This window comes from Alosa sapidissima, chromosome 7 (assembly GCF_018492685.1).
Source record: "Alosa sapidissima isolate fAloSap1 chromosome 7, fAloSap1.pri, whole genome shotgun sequence".
Taxonomy (NCBI): Eukaryota; Metazoa; Chordata; class Actinopteri; order Clupeiformes; family Clupeidae; genus Alosa; species Alosa sapidissima.
In genome coordinates this window covers 23,070,818-23,089,962 of record NC_055963.1, presented here as the reverse complement: position 1 = coordinate 23,089,962, position 19,145 = coordinate 23,070,818, and the positions used below count along the sequence as shown (strand labels likewise).

General features: G+C 44.8%; 1 protein-coding gene across 3 annotated transcripts in view; it reads right to left on the bottom strand.

Moving 5' to 3' along the window:
• Positions 1–18,586, bottom strand: part of ccdc120a (coiled-coil domain containing 120a) — a 33,889-nt gene extending 15,303 nt beyond the window's left edge. Inside the window, exon 1 of one of the 3 annotated variants that reach the window (XM_042098758.1) lies at positions 18,338–18,586. The gene's annotated coding sequence lies outside the window, so the exon portion shown is untranslated. Of the gene's footprint in view, positions 1–2,772; positions 3,095–6,526; positions 6,607–18,337 lie in introns of those variants that run through there. The other 2 variants (XM_042098759.1, XM_042098757.1) reach the window with 2 other exon arrangements.
• Positions 18,587–19,145: the final 559 nt, after the last annotated feature.

Genomic DNA, 19,145 nt, shown 5'->3' with positions numbered 1-19,145 from the left:
TGTGTAGGTTTTATGTGCATTTATGGTAGGTTAGATCCGGCAACTATAACAATCTGGCTTCTGTGATCAGTGCTGTGTGCATGCACAATCAGCAGAATCAAAAGACAATACAACGTGTTGCCGTGTTTTTCTTTTACGCTCACATAAACCCAATATTCCAATCTGCACGCACTCTCCATTTCAGAAATAAAGACCTACAGAACACAAAGGGCCCGAGCTTGGCACATAGTCTCTGTGTGGGTCCGATTTGCATGCATCAGCCACATTTTGAGCAGACTTCAGCGACTACACCCCTGCACAGAAGATTTTTTTTTGCTCTCGCTCTCTTTCTCTATTCTGTCTGACAAGCCAAACAACACATCACAGGGAGAAAAATCTGCTCGTTGTTTCGCAATTTTTTCTTTAGTTTTGATGTGCTTATAGGCATCGAGAGACACACTCTATCATAAAGCATTCAGAGACAGCTTCTCTGCAGGCAACCAGTTCTATGATACCCACACACCCATCTGAAGTAGTCTACGGGGTCTGTGACTGATTGTAGACCAGCTCAAAATGTTCCTAGTACACATTAGGGATGCTATTTCATTATAGTGTCAACAAAATACGGCAATCAATACAATGCTTCACATCACCTGACATCACACATGACACAATGGGATAAACTTTCAGGTTAGAGCCTTCTGATAGATTTAAATATAACCAGTACCACTTACTGTCCAGGGGTGCGTTTCCCAAAAGCATAGTTGCTAACCTGTTAGCTAACCTGTGAAAGTGCATTGCAACCAACAAAGTTGCTAACTTAGTTAGCAAAATTGGTTTTGGGAACGCACCCCAGTTAAGTATTTAATAGCCTTAATTTCTATTAGCAATTCTAGGCAGCAGAAGTCTGTTGTTATATTGTTATACCAGTGTCCTCTGGAAAATGAGGACTCCAGTCCCTCAATAAAAAAAGTAACCGAGGAGTTAGCACCAATGGGAACTTGGAGGATGAGAAAGTCACATGTTTCCATGAGACAAAAGGCTTCCTCCAGTCCAGAGTGCAAAGTAAGTGCAAACCCTCTCAGTCAATGCATGATGATGAACAGTGTAAACCTATAAGCTTCTACAAAAATGGTTGCAGTGCATGATGGCAGACTGTGGTATGCATGAAGTTCTAAATCAAGTCACTACAGTGAACTGCAGCTATCCCATATCTATGCTGGTACATATGTTATGCTCCTCTGGAATGATAACATTTGTCACGTTTGCCCATATGCCAACATTCCAGAGGAACAGCTGATTAAGAAAAGAACGGTGGCCAGTGAGACCTATGCTGACAGCAACCAATAGTGATGACCAACCAGTGTTTTAAAATACAACCACATGAACATAGACACATTCAGAAATGATTGTGTTGAGTCAGGCAAAGAAACAAACACAAAATCCATTGTCAGTTAATAATATAAAAGGAAAAGCCTTCGCCATCATAAAGAACGATGTTTTTTAATGTTCTACTCAATCTATGTTATCGGCTCTTGCTCCAATAAACTGATGAGGACTTAACCCTGCTCCAAATAATGGCAAAATGGTTTCTAGGTAGCACTCCAAACGCTCTGCTAATCTCCTACCTGCCAGGCAACAACCCTGCTCGCCGCCACAGATCAACATCCCAAGCAAACACCCCATAAACTGCACTCCACAGGGCACGCTGTGAGACCCTTGTTAACACATTAAAGAGCAGATACTTGTCACACTCCACACAGTTGCCTGGACATCACTGATAAATCATACTGACATCCTGGTTTCATACTGTTTTTAATCACCATAAATCTAAACACCAAGACTTCATATTGCCATGTTAGAAAAGGACCCAGGAGAGAAGTTCTCCTCCTGCAGTGCCTTCCATGCATTCCTGCATGACACTGTAACTATACACTTCAGGTTTTACGCCCATGTCCCCATTTAAATAAAGCATGTCTCTTTAAGCTAAGCTGTGGTAAGCACATACAAATTTCAGCTGAGTCTGTGCACACTACACCTTTTTTTTCCGAGCACAGGGGGAGGCTTCACCCTGCATTAGCCTCATCTTCAAACCTGGTCCAGGCCTCTGGACTTAAACTCAATGAACCGTCCAGAGTGCACTGCAACCCCCCGAGGACTGGAAATGAGGTGGGTCGCCATCCTCGCGAAGAAGGACTTTGCACAGATGCATCCGGCTGTCATTACCAAGTGCAAACAGTGAGCTGTAATAAAAATGCTGTTACAGGTGCCTTATAGCTCCAGGGAATTGTCCACAAAACCAAAAATCAATCTCAGAGACAGGACTAAGAGTGATGTTCAAATTAAAATTGCAAATGTAAGCTGTTTGATGTCTGAGTGTCATATTGTGTGATGGCTATACTGTACATCATAATGTAATCATAGTAGATTAACTGCACTGTAACGTAAGTGATATGCCTGAAATTCCCATGGGAATATAGGGTACAGTCAGAATGTTTCGGCTGTGTCAGAAAGTTAGAGGAAACTTATTATGATGACCATCCAAGAAAGGCAGGCTATATCCACAAGACAACAAACGACTGTGCACCACTTCAACACAGGTAAACAGGATTATGTCTTAATTCAATAAGGATACAAATGAAAGAGTAACCTACATTCATAACAACCAAAACTCGGTGTAATGATTTACACATTAAAACCAAACAGTATAGCCTACCATTGGGGTAACATGTAGGCAACGCACAATTTCTATTTATGTGAGGACACTGCACAGTAGCCTTCAATAACACTTACCTTCAATGAAGCTTGTGGGTCAAATTAGCTTTTTAGATACAGTCGCCATATCGCCTTAAAGTTCAGTCATCTTCCATGGCTGAGCCTCCTTAAAAACCATTATTTGTAAGCATCAATCCCATAACAGATATTCCACTGTAAAAGGCGACTGTCAAGATGCAGAGGATTCGTTCATACAGAAAGATCCTCCTTCACAAAAGAGCGCAGCAGAATGGTTTTCATGAGAGAGAAAAATGGCGAGAAACATAAATAAAACGCGAAAGGATTTCCAAACAGCTCGCATACGATGCCCCCTGAGACAAGAGCGACTGTTTCAGACTGACTTCTACTCTCAGGTTGGAGGAACTCTGCGCACCGAGAGGGGCGAGACCAAATACTCCCGTGAATGGGGGGTAGTAGGAAAGCGAACGGCTCATTTCTGCGAGAACATCAATTGGCATCAGAATTATTCCAACTGTCAGGTTCATGAAAATTACAGATTGAAAGAACTGCAGTTCGTGACCGACGCGCTCACGTCACCCATTACCAAACAGTTTGTCTTAAATCCTATACTCCTACTCCTGGAGTTCCAAAGTCTCTCTCACCTGTAAACTTCTCACTGTGCCGAGAGCTTGGCACAAAAAGTTCACTGAAGTTCGTCCAAGTCACTTCAAAGGAAGACCAAGAAAGACTGGTGCTGGCAACGTGAAATGATGACCATTCAAACACGCAGCTCTAAAATTCGAGTCCCGTGTAATAGTTAAACTGCTTAACGTTTTGTCCAACGAGTTTAATAGTTTAACCTACCCACACACTTTTGAACAGACAGCAGCCTGTTTTGATACAAATAACCATGTTGCATCTAGTTACTGTAGTAGGCCTACCAAAAGGAGATTGCTATCTTTCTTTAATGGCCAGTGTGCTCATTTGCAAACCAATAGCTGGTAATTTGCCTTCAAATGGGAAGCTTCATTGAAATGTATGCTCATCCACACCCAAGGGTTTTGCATATCTACATCTCAGCACAAATTCTGTATACAAGTTAGTGTCAATTTATACATGTTAGTGTATTTAGCTTACACCGCAAAAAAGGATTATATATTATTTCTCTTATTTTGGATCACTTTGTCCTCCAACTGTATCTAAGTAGCATACCAACATTAACCAAAAATATTTTATTTATCTTACGTATTACTAAACAAAGAACAAATTCACAAGGTGACTAAAATGGTTTGTCATGTAGGTGAAAAGTCAGTATTATCAAAAGGTTGGGCAATGATACCGGTGTGTATGACAGAGAGAGAGAGAGAGAGAGAGAGAGAGAGTATGCATGTGTGTGTCCAGTAAGCCTGTGTTCCCTTTCAAGGGCACACATCTTCTAACAGAGTATCCATCACATAGAGCACAAACAGTTTTTGACTTCCGTAATCAGTGCCATGTGAACACTGAGCTTTTGAACTCAAAAAAATATGCCACACTCCATATGGTTTAGAATCACACTGCTCTTATGTGCTCACCATCACAAACCACAGATTTACAGGCCTCCTCCATACATGAAACATTGCATTAAACACTTAAAGCAATTTATGTGATAACAGAATCAGCACTACATAAATACGCAGAGCAAGAACAAGCGCCAACGCACAGCGGCAGTCAGTCAGCTGCTACCCTGTCATCTGGGATTTGCATTGGGGAGAGCGGGACAGCCTCTGTATAATTTTGAGCATGTGGATTGAATGGGGGGAAGTTCAACCGGAGCTTGGTGAACGGAGAGCATCTCCTGCCCCTTTTCCTGGAATTCTCTAAGGGCCATGGTGGCGGCGGGTTCTCACACGAGTCGAGAGCGACTAACTGTGCGAGTGTGTGTGTGTGTGTGACCTGGTGCTGGGGTAAACTCCCGCAGAACCTATGGCAGGAGGTTCATCAATCAGACCAGTGTGACACACAACAACATGGTCCCCAAATGATAACCAATGCGATTAAATACAAAGCCATTCTGCTATGGTTTTTAAATCAAATCCCCTCTAAATCATAAATGTATATAATTATACTGTATGTCAACACTAAAATGCTGTTTCTCCACTCTATGAGAAAGTAAACCCTATCATTTTTCATAGGGTTGTAATTGCATTTTGTGGGGGGAAAATCCTTACACAACATGCAACAGCAGAAAACTCCAAAAACAGGACGAGAGGAGTGAGGGGGCAGAAAGCTGGTGCCATCCAGGCACCAAATGGGGGCTTGTTTGGGGATGTTCTGGGACTCTGCCATCTGTTAAACAGATCGAGACATAAAATGCTCCCCCACCTTCCCCTCACACAGGTGTTTACCATTAGCCAAGGTCTGAAATGCTACTTTACAGCAGTGAATTCTTCCTCCAACACACTTGTTCCCGAAAACCACAACACAGGAGTGTTTGGCAACAGTGCTTGTCAAAGGGCCTACATACAAATTAGAGGAGTAGGCTTCAGTGGCACACAACAAACCTCCTGGTCTTTGTGTGGTGGCTTGGTGTGCTAACATTATTCCATTGGAAAAGCACAAGTTTATCTATAGTCTTTGGGCTATCAAAGCAAGCTTTGCTCCACTGTTCCATTAATATAAAATATATGATCCTGAGTGTTGGGAACTAGGATGTGTTGGGTCTTATTTCTATGTGATCATGAGTAACACATCTTCTTGGGTCTTGTTTAAAAATTGTTCATGTCCTAGTTTATGTGTATATGCAAATACAACAAACCAACATAAGCAACTCCCTGATTGTAATAGGCAGTAATGTATGCCTTAGGAAAATCCCATCCACATTTTCATGTGGGGGCAGAGAATCAGCCATGTTTCCAGGACAATCCTCTTGAAGGTCTTGCTGAATCTTCTCTGAAGCAAAGGCACACAGTCCTCTGCTGAATGGAATTCTTAATGGAAATGGGGATTTACTGCAGTCTTAAGACAATGGGCGCCATAGCAGCCAAATGTGTGCTGAAACGTCTAAACACTGTAAATGTGTGTATGTGTGAGTACGCTGGGGGTGGTGGGGGCGACTTCGTAACAGCTGATCTTGACACATTTAACGCAGCTCCTTTCATTTCATGTCAGTTGGCAGAGTCATTTTTCTCTCTCAACAAACCTTCTCCTGGATTAATCTAGACAAAACCCCCACTCTCTCCCTGCAGAGTCAGTCCCTTCACACAGCTCCTGCTCACTAATCCAGCGCTTGTTCAAACTCGCCATGAGGAGAAGTGTCGGTCTCCGAGACGTGGTCACACTTCACTGGCCCCTCCGCTATTCTCCAGGCACACTCGTTCGAGCTGTCTCTTGTTCAGTGAGCGCCAATCTTCATGAAGACTGACCACACACTGCATTGTGCGTACATTCCCTGTACAAGCTCATTTAATCTAAGTTCCATTCAGCTCGCTTGTGAGAACCCTAATGGGCAGTCTGAGAGACAGTGATTACATCAGAATGAATTAGTCTATATTAAGAGAACCTACGGGAGGCCTCAGCTGCTGAGCAGTGCACTAACAGACTGGACATGACCCAACTAGGTGTGGCTGTCTGGCTGCCTCTCTCATGCTATCACATTACCTGATGAGTAATAAAGTCAGTGGACATCTGCGCTGCTGAGTGAACACGCATGAGTACGCCGGGGGAGCAAGAGAAAGCACAACAGTGGGGTCAGGCTCATCATGTCAGAGAGCTGGGGCTTTTTCCTGCACCGAGAGAGAGAGAGAGAGAGAGAGAGAGAGAGAGAGAGAGAGTGAGTGAGAGAGGACGCTACCTCGCCACCTTCACAGGACACAGCGAGGCAAGCCCCTCCCTGAGCCGCGCTTCCTCTGCTTCCTCAGGAGGCCGGGGTTCCAGTCCACTCCCAGGCCCTGCAGACAGCACAGCACAGCACAGGGCCTTCACCTTTCACTTTCAGCTCCACTCTCTAACAATAGCAGGAGGGCCTACAGTACATCCCAGCATATGCTACACACATTTAAGAAAAGCAGTGAGATAGTTGATATTTGAAATAGTGTGCGTGCTTCCAGAACAACAGGTATTGTAGATTTAAGCAATAAGCCCCGATAGGTCATAGGTTCCAGTGATTTTAAAACAGCTAAGGGGCGTTGTTAAGCATGACACGAAGCACTGGAATCACTGGAACCTACAGACTCGAGTGGCTTATTGCTTTTCTAAAACGGTTACTACATATATCAATCAATATATCAAACAATTTATTCATAGATAATCATTCTTCCACCAATAAATATATTTCTTCTATCAGAATGGTTGCAAAGCAACGTCGAGACGCAGCAACTTTAACATTTGTATTAATTTGTGCTGGCACAGTAATGAATGTGGTCAACGTGAAGGGTTGCACTGGGTTTTACAACGACAGAACAGGATTCAGTCAATCATAATCAAGGACCAGAACTATCCGTTTTAGAAATGTCCAATAAATTAATCACTGCAGTATATTTTAGCATGGAATTGATATACTGTACTTATCTGATCAACAATGTCAACACACTGTATCTCTATACAAGGCTCTGGCATCATCCGGTACACAGTGTGCAACAGAAGCATGGCCCACATTCATCACTGTGCCTGTTTCAAACCCAGTAACTTTATTGTTTTATGACTGACCTTGACGGTTAGGCATGTTTGTACGAAAACTGAAGTGAACGTGATGATGAATGTGTGACATTTCATTAGTGTACACATAAATACATGTCAACAGGATCTCATTTGCAGACACAAGTCAATGCTCTCCCATTTGCCTTGAAGAGGCATTTCTGTGATAACCACAGGCAGATCAGCTACAACACCTTTAAACTTACACTCACACATGCCTAAATTACATATGGCATGGGAGGCAATGTGGCATTATGTAATAGCTTTCCTACCACAGGAAAAAGTGATTCAGTAATGAAACCTGAGTGTTGTCCTTAGAGCTCACAAAGGGGCTTTAAGGAAAGGGAAGGGGGGAACTCCTGACAAAAGCACCCCCCCCCCCCCTTCTCCAACAACAATGAGCTATCCAGGCCAGCTCATTACTTTGTAGTTCTTTTGTTTTTGCAAGGCAAGGAGAGAAGACTTCACAAATACAGTGCAAGAGGAGAAAAGAGAGGGGGAGAGAGAGAGAAATCTTAAGCCTCCTTAGAGACCAAAATGCTCTTTGACAGAGTTACAGAGTCCAGGCCCTTTGGAGTTGGTGCCTTTAATTTGACTTACAGAACTGAGGACCACAGGGGTTTCTCTCTCTCTCTGTACTCCCCAGTGGCAGCTGTGGGAGAGAGGACAATCCTAATAGTCCCTTTAAATTAAGCAAGATCCTCTGAGTTCTTTTAGTTCTGCTGCTTTGATTTATTGTGTGATTTACAAGTCCTAGCAAACCACAGTTCCTGACACTCTTGGCTATGCACACGCTTGTGTAGAATGCTGCAGAAGGCTCTGTGGTGATAGTCAGTCTGTGATTCAAATGTTGATGATATTGCTCTCTCTCAGGCGTGTTATGTCTTGTGTAATGTCTACTGTTGATAACACACCCATTTCCTTAAATTGTGTTCATTCTGTATAAGTGAGAGTTTCAATTTATTGCAAGCTTATTTAATTCCAGAAAAAAGCAGGAGGGGGAATGGCAGCCAAGGAGAAAGAGGGACAGAGTGGGTAAAAAGAGACACTAATGAAGTATTCCGATGCAGAGGTTTTGCTGTGAATGTTAAGACGAGACATTCGGATGATTTTTTAATGTGGCATCCCACCACTCTGCCAATCTCCCTCACCCCCCCGACAGTCTGCTTTCTCTCGGGCTGATGGGAGACTGCAATGGCCTGTGAGAAGAACTTCAAACAGCCACGGCTCTCTCTCTGTTTCTCTCCCTCTTTCTCTCTCTCTCTCTCCCTATCTGTCTCTATCTCTCTTCTTGAGTGGCTTTGATATTGGGTGCGAGGAGCTCGTTGCTGAGCAGAAAACCCCAACACAGCCCTTGGTGCACTGCTGGTATTGCTGCACCAGCAACTCTGCTCTGTCTCCTCCTCCCCCTGCCACCCTCATCCCCACCACCACCATCAATCAGCCCAATTAAGAAAAAAAATACCCGGCCCATACAAAGCACCCTCGAAATCAGCAGAGGGCATCCCTTCGCCTGAAAAAGATCCAGTGAACTCCTAACCTGCTAAATCACTACCCAGTGTCTCTGAGCTCGGCATTTTAGACCTCTCTTTAGATAACAGTTTATTTAGTGCGCACAAAATGCCACCCGAGTGCTCCAGAGGCGCTGCCCTCGGAGTTGACGAGCGATGATTAAGATCTGATGATGGGGGATCTCACTCTAATTAAGAGGCTGGTGGCCCCCCGGGGGTGGAGGCAAATCTTCCAGCTTTGCTACAGTGAGCACAGGCCAGCCCCCTTTTTTGGAGTTTAATCAAAGTGTGTGTGGGTGTGTTTGTGTGTGTGTGAGAGAGAGATAGAGTGTACTCATAGAGTGTGTATGAGTGGGTGGATGTATGAAAGAGTGCATTAATGTGATTGTTTCTCTGACTGTGTGTGACGATCACTCCACATGCGTGTGGAGCCTGTGTGAATTTTTCTGTGCATGCTTGGAGTAGTGTGTGTGTGAATTTCTTTTCACATATACTGTTGATGTGTATGGGAGCATATATTAGTGTGCGTGTGTGTGTGTGTGTGTGTGTGTGCGTCCCACTGCAGGGAGGATGAACAGCTGCACTGTGGAGGTGGGGGGGAGGTGTGACGGCCCTGGCAAACTAACCAAAACACTCCACAGGGTCTCAGGCTTGTTGAGACCTGTGTTTCTCACACTCCCAGTCTCCCCGTGAGCTGCGTCCGGGCTCTGGGAAGCTGGAGGCTGGTCTGCCTGAGGTTAGCAGGTGACGAGCTCTGTGCGCCTAGATCATTAGCACCAATGAGGCTTCCAAGAGTAGCATGCTTTTGCATCATCACATCTACTCTGTTTGGCACTATGTGTGTGTGTGTGTGTGTGTGTGCATGTGTGTGTGTATGTTTGTGTGTGTGTGTGTGTGTGTGTTGAATGGGAGGGCCTCAGAGGCTGTGTTGAAAGCACACAGACGACGGCTGTTTTGTGGAAGTCCAGGAAGGGAGCACCTGTTTTTTTTGTCTTTTCCCTTCCCCTCCCTCCTCTGGTTCTTCCAAGTCCCACGTGTTTCTCGTACCTGCTCCATGCCCTACCTGCCTTTCATCAGCACCGCGCAGCATTCCCAGCATAACACCTGAGGGGCCTGGGGCTACCATTCCATGCTATCACCATGCTACACACAAACAAGCGCTGAGGTATTAGCAGACAGACAGACGTGCCTCTCGGCAGGTTTAGCAGAACAACCATTACGTGCGGGAGGATTAGGGAGCAACAACACACGCTGGTAGCGATGAGACTGTGAGTTAGGGGCTGGGAGCAGACAGATAGCGCTGCGTTATCACAGCATGAACGCCCTCTGTGGATATCACTACTCATGTGAAGCACGGAATAATACAAGCCATCCGTACAAATTAGTGCATTGTGTGCAGCCAACGAGACGTGTGCAATCAGACACCGACTGCTTACTAACATTCAGTATTGAAACAGTGCAAATACTTCAACATCAACCCATGTATTAACTGTTAATGTGTCTACAGAGCTTTAACCTGATGAGGTATTCAACAGGTAATGAAGAGCTACAGAACAGTATAGAACCCAGGAGGTAAGAGCTCACATATACAGTAACTTAGTGTGTAGGTTGCTGCAGTGCAGCAAAAAGTGCTTGGAAAGAGCAGGGCAGAGTCTGAGGCAAGAAACACTTAAGGCAGTTCGGGTTAATCCATCACAGTCAACCCTGAAATAAGCAGTAATTGCTATCATATACACAGTGTAAAGTCAGACTATCCTGTTTTGCAGAGCACTTCACTGCATGCTGATTAGGGAGGCACTCAGACTGTAAAGAGGACTAGACCGCTGGCCACAGAGCACCACGGGGAACGGGGAACGGGGAAGAGCAAGAGTGCCCCCACTGGCACTGACCAGGAGCTACACAGACACTGCAAAGCAAAACTTCAGAGGTTCTGATCAGCTGTTAACATTTAGTTCATTTTACGACCATGTTGATCCAGAAACACTCCTGCCATTAATGAGAACATGACTGCAAGCAGTCAAATATTAAAAAACATTTTCGTAATTGAATATCCTGAAATTAAGATTAAAATAAGTGTCAGAAAATACACAAGCCACAATTCAAAATCCATGGAAAATCATTGAAGCTTTCTAGTTACTATAATGTTCTGAATTCATTAAAGTCAAATGCAGAACACAGAAATAATTCCATCTTCTCTGTGCTGTGTTTAGGCTGATAAAATATGAACTATCCGAGGGCAACAAATGCAGCGTACTGTGGCAAATGGTGTCTTTAACTGACTGTGAAATGTTTGCCGCTCCTACAATAACACTCCAGGGTGAGGGATTCCGTGTGTTTTTAGGATGATGCAAGCAGGCAAATGCTGGATGATTTTTTCCCCCCACACCCATTGTCTCATGCACCATAAGCTGCCTAAGCTAAAAGACTAAGCTTTAAAGATGGGATACTGATGGAAAGCAAAAAACTATTTGTTCCCTAAGGAGTTCAAGGCCAGGTCAATTTATGTGGCTGAAATGCAATCTTGGGGGAATCAGCAGAGAGATGGGCAGATGAAGGTGATGAAGGTGACTTATGGGACGCCCAGTGTGCGGTGACAGGAGAGACAGAGACAAGAGAGATGGAGAGATACTATATCGCCACGGCTACGCCGCTGTGTCTCTCCTTCTAGCTCCTCAACAGGCTGTTTAGATTCACTGCTCTAGTTCAGCCTGTTCTGTTCCCACCTCAAAAAAGAAGTTAGTCTCCCTCCCTCCCTCCCTCCATCCATCTATTTCTCTCTCATCTTGCTTTCCCTCTTCTCTTCTTTCTCTTTCATTGCTGTTGCTGCTGTCTCCATGCGCTCTCGCCTCCACTCTGCCAAGCAGCTCGTCCTTGACACTGCAGTGAGCGCTTCCCAGCACAACTCTTTTCTTCCCCTACTACAGTCACACCCACTCTATAGCTCGCAGTCTCACACCAATCACTCTCACTGGCTCGCCTTAAATGCTTCTCTCTGGAAAGAAGAACAGCAAATGAATGAAGATCTCCTGCTTCCAAAGGAGTGGCTCTGTTCATGATGGAATATCCTTTAATGCCCTGTAGTCAAGTCTCTCTCTCTCTCTCACTCTGTCTGTCTTTCACACAACCACTCTCTCTTTTTCTCTCTTTAACTCTCTCCATCTCTCTCTATCACTCGCTCTCTCAGTGTTTGCTTCACAACATGACCTACATTTTTCTGCCTGAGCGAAGCGCACAGATCTGTCACAGTTCGACTTCTCCACAGAGCCACAACACTCAATGAGCTAAACTGTACGACGTGGGGGAGACAAATGTGTGTCGGGGGGGGGGGGGGGGGATTTAGAGAGACAGAGAGACATAGAAATAGACATTGGGAGAGGGAGAAAAAAATGAGGAGACAGTCAACGGCAAAGGCAACCACTGCATGGCAACAATGTGGAAAATCCCCTACTAAAAATAGCGGCATATCGCGAGGCTAGCTGCTCTGACAGTGCAGCCAATAACCTTTCACCCCCGGGGCGCTGGTGTGGGGGGGTGGGTGCGGGGGGTGGGGTCGGTCCGTCAGAGTGCATTTGCGTGAGTGACTCAGATCCAGATGTCGGGACTGAGCCGACAGGGTCACGTTCACGTTCAACCCCGCTCACTCGCTCGCTCTGCGACGGGGCGATGGCGTCTGTGAGACAAATGTGGCCATGTGATGCGCAATGGCTGCAGTGACTGCTGCAGTTGCCGACGAGCGCTTTTAAGCTATTGTGTGCACAGATGTTGCTGTGGCAGCCAAAAGCACCTCCGTAGTGCCATCCAGAAGGGTACTCGGCTGTTTACTTTTATTGAGTGAGGAGGGGGGTATGTAAGGGGGTCGTCCTTCAAACGCTCTTGGTGTGTTTCGCTATACAGACATTCCAGCAGCATTGGTCACACCCCAGTACAGCGGCTGTCCCACTGGTCAGGTCAATTTGCCTCAGACAGTTGATGTCTTTGAAGATCCTCGATAGCCTCATCCTTCATGTCGCTCCACGCAGGGACTCTGCCAAATCAGCATGTAAATGGCAGGGCCCCCTCTTTAAGATGGAGGATTATTCAGGTGGATGTGTGGAGAGGGGCTCTGAATAATGAAAACCAAGTTGAAGTGCCCCGTTTAACTGCAAGGTGTGGCGACTAGTGCTCAGTTTCTAACATCATTCTTCCCCCTCAGAGAGTAAGAGCAGAAAACTTCAAAATTGGGCAAAGTAGTTTGTTTAAAATCACACTGACTTTTGAATGAAGTGAGGCTCTAATTCCGTTTTAGTGGGGGTAGTTGGTGCATTTAGGCAAAAGCCATTCATTCAACAGACCACGACAACAGAATTATTTAGACAATAAAACATTCACAAAGGTTACAAGGTGAACCTAAGTCCCTGCTGAACACCACAGTGAACTTGAGTGAGACCCTTTGAAAGAGCCATCTGACATCAGACCCAGAAATGCCTCGTAATTAAAATGTGGCCAGCGAAGTGGAAGCCCCGCTGCTCTTTGAGGAATGGCCAGTCCGTGCAGGAGTTAATGCTTTCTAGTATGTGGGAAAAGCCACTAAAAGCCACTAATCTGCTTAACCACAGCCTATCCCGTTTAATTTCGTCCATATTGTAAAGCACTATTGACAAAACCATCCGGAGAGAGTGTGATTTGGTGTGACTAGTGTAATAATTCACTGGGTTTTATGCAGGGCTTTGAGGAAACTATTTTAATCTGTTTTACATCAAAGCGCACTGACCGAATTAAAGCCCTCACAGTGTTTCTCTTATGATAATATCTGACAAGGCAAACAGTCTCGATCCTGCATCATATGGGTAGTATTACCTGACTGCAGCTTTCTTTGTCCTTCCACACTACCAGAAACTGCCCTGCACTGCTCTGAGCTCTGAGAGTCAATCATTTGAAATAGTTATATGTATTTCTTCATAATTCCATCTGTGTTAATAATATTGTGTCATATGAAAAGGTTAATGGCTATGTAATTAAAGGTTAATAGCAGGCTGTGCTAAAGGTTATGGCACTGTAATTAAAGGTGATTATTCACATCTTTTTAGGGTAAGCAGCCATAGCTCAGTCAGATTTTCAGAGAACAGAAGGGCCAAACCCACGGAGCGGACTCAAAAGGCTCAGGCAGAGAGTTGGCAGATGTACTCTCTGTGTTTGAAAACATGAGCGTAAGCTGCTCTTCAGTCGGATGAGAGACTGTCTGTCTCCTGCCTCTGCCTACCTTCACTCTGTCAAAACACTCTCTACCTTTCACTCCTCTCCCACCTGTTTCTCATTCTCCATCCAACTTCTCGCTTTTTAGCATTCTCTCTTTGCTACTCAACGCTCTTCATCAATGTCTGACTAACTCCATCCTTCTCTCTCACTCCTTTTTAACTGACTATCTATCGCTCTGTCCTTAATCTCATCAATCACAGCTTTACCCATGCTTGTAGTCTGTTTAGTTGCACTGAATCCCTTAAGCACCGAAATAATTTTAGCCTCGCTAAATTATATTATATGATTTCTTATTTTGGCTATAAGTATTCAACCTCGTCTGATAGCACTTTGAACCTGGACCTGTTTCTCATTATCATGCTTGTCCTGCATGGAACTCCAAATGTGTATTTATTGGTCTTTGTAAACTATGGGAAATATCTGTGTTATTTGCTTTCATATCATTTCAGATGCTCTCTCTGTTTTTTCTTCTTCAGGCCAGATGATCTCCAGGGGTTTCTTGTTTCAATTACATGGAGATGCTGACCATACCGCAAACTATATCCACCTTTCATTCTCTAGCACAGGTTGTAAGGGATGGCTTAGTAATGGTCTTGCTGTGTTGCTGTAACTAATGTGTAATATTTGACTCTGCAGTAGGAGCCATATGTCTGCAGCTTTATCATTACACATGTGCTGACCTATTTGGACTACTGTAACACAGCACAATAACTATCATTGCACACTACAGTTCAAGATCTCAACACTGAACAAAATATATTTAGTTTATACAAAGTAACATTTTACATTTAAATAAATACCGCAGGCCATATAATTTACTCATATCAAGTAGCATACACCATCTTTAAGCCGCACCAGAAATACAGTATCTTTAAGAAGTGGCCTGAATGCACCAGTTAATAAACACTCAGCCATGTCCAGTTATCCAGTTGTGACAATGCTGATTTTATGACATAGTGGCCTCAATAACCTCCTTAGTGTCCCCCCTCCCCTGCATGCCCCTGTGAGTGCAGGGTACAGTGTGGCAGCTGAAGCGTGCAGCTACAGTCGTGCATCAAGTGTCTCTGGCCAAGGCCTCCTCATTGTCCTCAGCCTCTCTCCTTCTGATGGCTGACCTAGCTATGTCACAGACACAGTCTCACACCCAGCTATCACCAGCAGCCTATATATAATCTGCCTCTCCTCCGCTGCCTTGTCTTCTCCCTCCATCTCTCTCTCTCTCCCTCTCTCTCTGCTCATTCCCTTCTACCCTTCCCTCTTCTCACTCCTCCTATCTCTCCTTCTGCTCTCCCTAGCTGGAATCCTCTTGTCTCCTCTACTTCTCCCCCTCCCCTCTCAGCCCAGCAACAGCAGAGGTTGGGTTTTTAGAGTGCCTCTAGTCACTATCAGCATCAGCATGTGCCCTTGCTGCTCAACTCTCTAGGGCCCACATAGCACAGCACCATGCAGCGCTACCCCCCCCCCCCCCCTCACCCCCCCATCCCACACACACATCTTCTCTCTACCTTTTCTCTCTTTCTCCCTGCCTACATCTCTCCCTCTTTCTGTCCCTCTCCCTCTATCCTCTCTCTCCTTTTTTCCCCTCTTCCTCTTCTCTCTCTTCCTTTATCGCTCTCTCCTTCTTTCTCACTCTGTCTCTCTATCCATCCCTCTTCCTCTTTCTGTGTCTATCATCTCCCTCTCTCTCTCTTCCTCTCCATCTGCAGGGCTTCACACCTTGGCTTTGGCACACTAAGCAGGGACTGCGTCGAGAGTGCAGCAACCCACATTTCTCCCCAGCTCTGGCTGTCCCAGCTGGTGGGGGTGCAAGGCGCAGGCAGAGAGGGTGAGAGAGAGAGTGAGAGAGAGAGAGAGAGGGAGAGAGAAAGAGAGAGTGAGGCAGAGAGCAGGAGAGTGGGAAAGAGAGAGATGGCGAGGGTGAAGGATGGGCGAGGGAGAGAAAAAGACTTTGATTTAGGCTCTGTTTAAAATATTCACCCAGCCTCCAGTGGCACAAGTGTGTGTGCTGCCCTGAATGTCTAATTAGAAACTCGAAGCAAAGGCTGTCCTAATTATGCTCCGCACAGGATTCTCTCTCTCTCTTTTCCTCCCTCTCTCTCTTCCTCCCTCTCTCTCTCCCTCCCTCTCTCTTCCTCCCTCTCTCTCTTCCTCCCTCTCTCTCTGGTTTTATATCTCCACCTTCAACCACAAATCACCTAATACATCAAAATGCTCCCTTTTCTGCCATCACCCCTACATCCTACCCCTCCCTTATCCTACTTACATGTGTGCTGCTGTGCACCTGCACTGTTTAGTGGACGGGCTACTGCTGACTGAATATTACATGGAATGCCACTAACTACGCCCTCTCCATGTTCCTATCGACTCAGACGGAGCCTGGCAACAACACCACCCTCTTTTGATCGATTCTAAAAATGTCCCAGTGACACTTGTGGGTGAATCTTGAGGAGATAAAAAAAGAAAACAGCAAAGTTGTAATCAGCACAGCAAGGCACAGTGCATGGCGGCAGTGTCTTGGAGATAGAGGGGGCTAAAAGTGGAAGCAGTTCAAAGACCTCCCGCCTCCTCCTGTTTGATCCTAATAATTTAGCCCCGCCACATAAAAAAACATCAGTGATTCCATATGTGCTTGCCGCCTATGAATGGAGGGAGAGAGAGACAGAGAGCGAGAGAGAGGAGGAGGAGTGGAAAGGGTGGGGTGGATTAGTGGAGAGGTCTCCTCTGTAATATAGGTTAAGAGAATTATGCCTGTGGAGCCCTTTCCACCTCGGCCCCAGGGCCGACCCAATTCACACATGCAAGAGCTTGAAGGAAACTCAAGGAGTAATCCCATGATTACACTGCATATAATGATCTGCAAAAAGAGGATAATAGCTTAAGTCTCTTTCTTAAGCCCAGCTCAGGCCCAACTCGCACCAGAGTTTGGGCCGAGTCTTAACACTTTGCATGTCCCATTGATATGATTACATTTATATGAGAGAATGGATGGGGGGAGAGAGACATATTTGCACTGGGAAATGAGAACAAGTGAAAATAGACAGAAGGTCGGAAGGACAGTCCTCTGTTTAAAATTAATGAAGTGTGAGGGAGAGAAGGAGAGAAAGAGAAAACATCAGCATGTTGCTGAGGGTGGTACATTCACTGGACTGGGTTACTGGGTTTAGAATGAGAGGACTGAGGGAGCTGTTGCAATGATCAGACACAGGATGAATAAACCTCTCTTCTGTCTCTTGTAGCCTGCCCTTAGGCAGATCCAATTAGCCTTACAACAACTTAACAATAGCTGTCAATCTTAAGCGGAAGTTAGTGGGCAATATAAATGACATCTGTTTTTCATAGTTTGACTAGAAGGAAACCAGTTACTGACCTGTGCACTGGCATGATGGCCAAACGAATGGCAAGTGGAAAGTCTCTACATTTCAAGGTAATTAAACGGTCGTCTTGCCAGCTGCTTCTAGTTAACAGTCTGTTTCATTTGCAACCAGTGGACCTGTTCCCGCTCGCTGCCTCGCTCCCAAATGGCACACGCACGTGGCATTGTTGCAAAGCGCGCTACCAAGCATCCTAGAGCAGATGCAACCCTCCCCCACATAGCGGACTGAATACATGTGTTAACATAAATGAAACCAAAATGAGGCCATATAAAAGAGAGGAAAATCAAATATATTGGTGCTTTTGATGGTCTACATCTTCAACACGCTATCCTTCCTACCTGTATATGTACACGAGGACACCTTCGCTGCGCACAGACAACTCCCTGGATCAAAGATGCCATTTGAGGATAAATAAATAATCAACTAAAAAAAAACATGTATACCTAATAAAACACATTAAGATTCCGTGATTTATCACTGGCTGTAGGCTGAGAATGCTATCACAAGTTATCAATGTGTGAATTAATGTTTTTAAATGGGCTAATTGCACTTAGGCTAAGGCAGTTACATTGCCCTGTTTTGGTACAGACTACACCAGCTGTGCAGCTAAGGCAGTCATTCACAAGTTGGTCTTCAGTATTCTAAAACGGTCATTATTGAACTACATTTAGAAAATTGTGACCTACATTGTTGTCTGTCAAGTAGGTCCCCAAACAACACATCAGGACCAAATGCGTCAGCTGTGTGTATGAATGACAGCTGTACTGACACATGTAACAACATTACATATTGCATTACATAAGTTACTAACTAAAGGGAGAGGTTAATACATTTCCAGTTCATATTTACCTGAGGTAGGATGTTGCTCCAGTGTTTCGGTGCACAATTCCAGCTTTTTGTTCTTATCATAGAAAAATCTTTATCGTTGACAAATCCGCCATAACAAATCCATGTGATGTCCAACTGACACGCGTATCTCTTAAAATCTTCGCTTTCATGTAGACTCAGAAGTAAGGCTATTTAGCGCATCTTCAGCGGATGAGAGATGCTCTGCTCACCTCGAGTTAACTGGACTGGATGTCCACATTCCCTCGTGCTCATTGTGTGCCTCTGTTTACTTGGAGACAGGCATGCTTTCTATTATCCCCACCCCTCTCGCATCGCTTGTACCGCTTCACAGACAAGGGTTTGTTATCATAGCTTTAGGTACACTCCGTCGCTCACGCCAATCACATAGCCTACAATTGGTCCGATTCTACATTATATTCTCCCATTTAACCCTTTCAGTGGAACACATGACAATAACTAAGAGCACATTAATTATGATGGGTCTATGCGCTGCAGAGTAAATACATGAAAAATCAAATAACAGCGGCAATGAATTTAAGGTGGTTGCATTATTAATGCAATTTTTGCGGAGCTGTCGTTGACCATGTTATATATATACTGCTCAATATATATATATAGTGAGCAATTTGTTGACAGGCCTGTAAAGGGTTAATGCCATAATCCACATCAGCCTTGAAAGAGATGGACTGAAAAAAGATAAATCATTGTGTTTGCCACAACACATTTGCTCAAGGTAGCCAAATGAGAAATGAGGACCTGTACTAAGAGTGCATTTCATATGCACATCTTAAAAATAGAGCCACAGTGC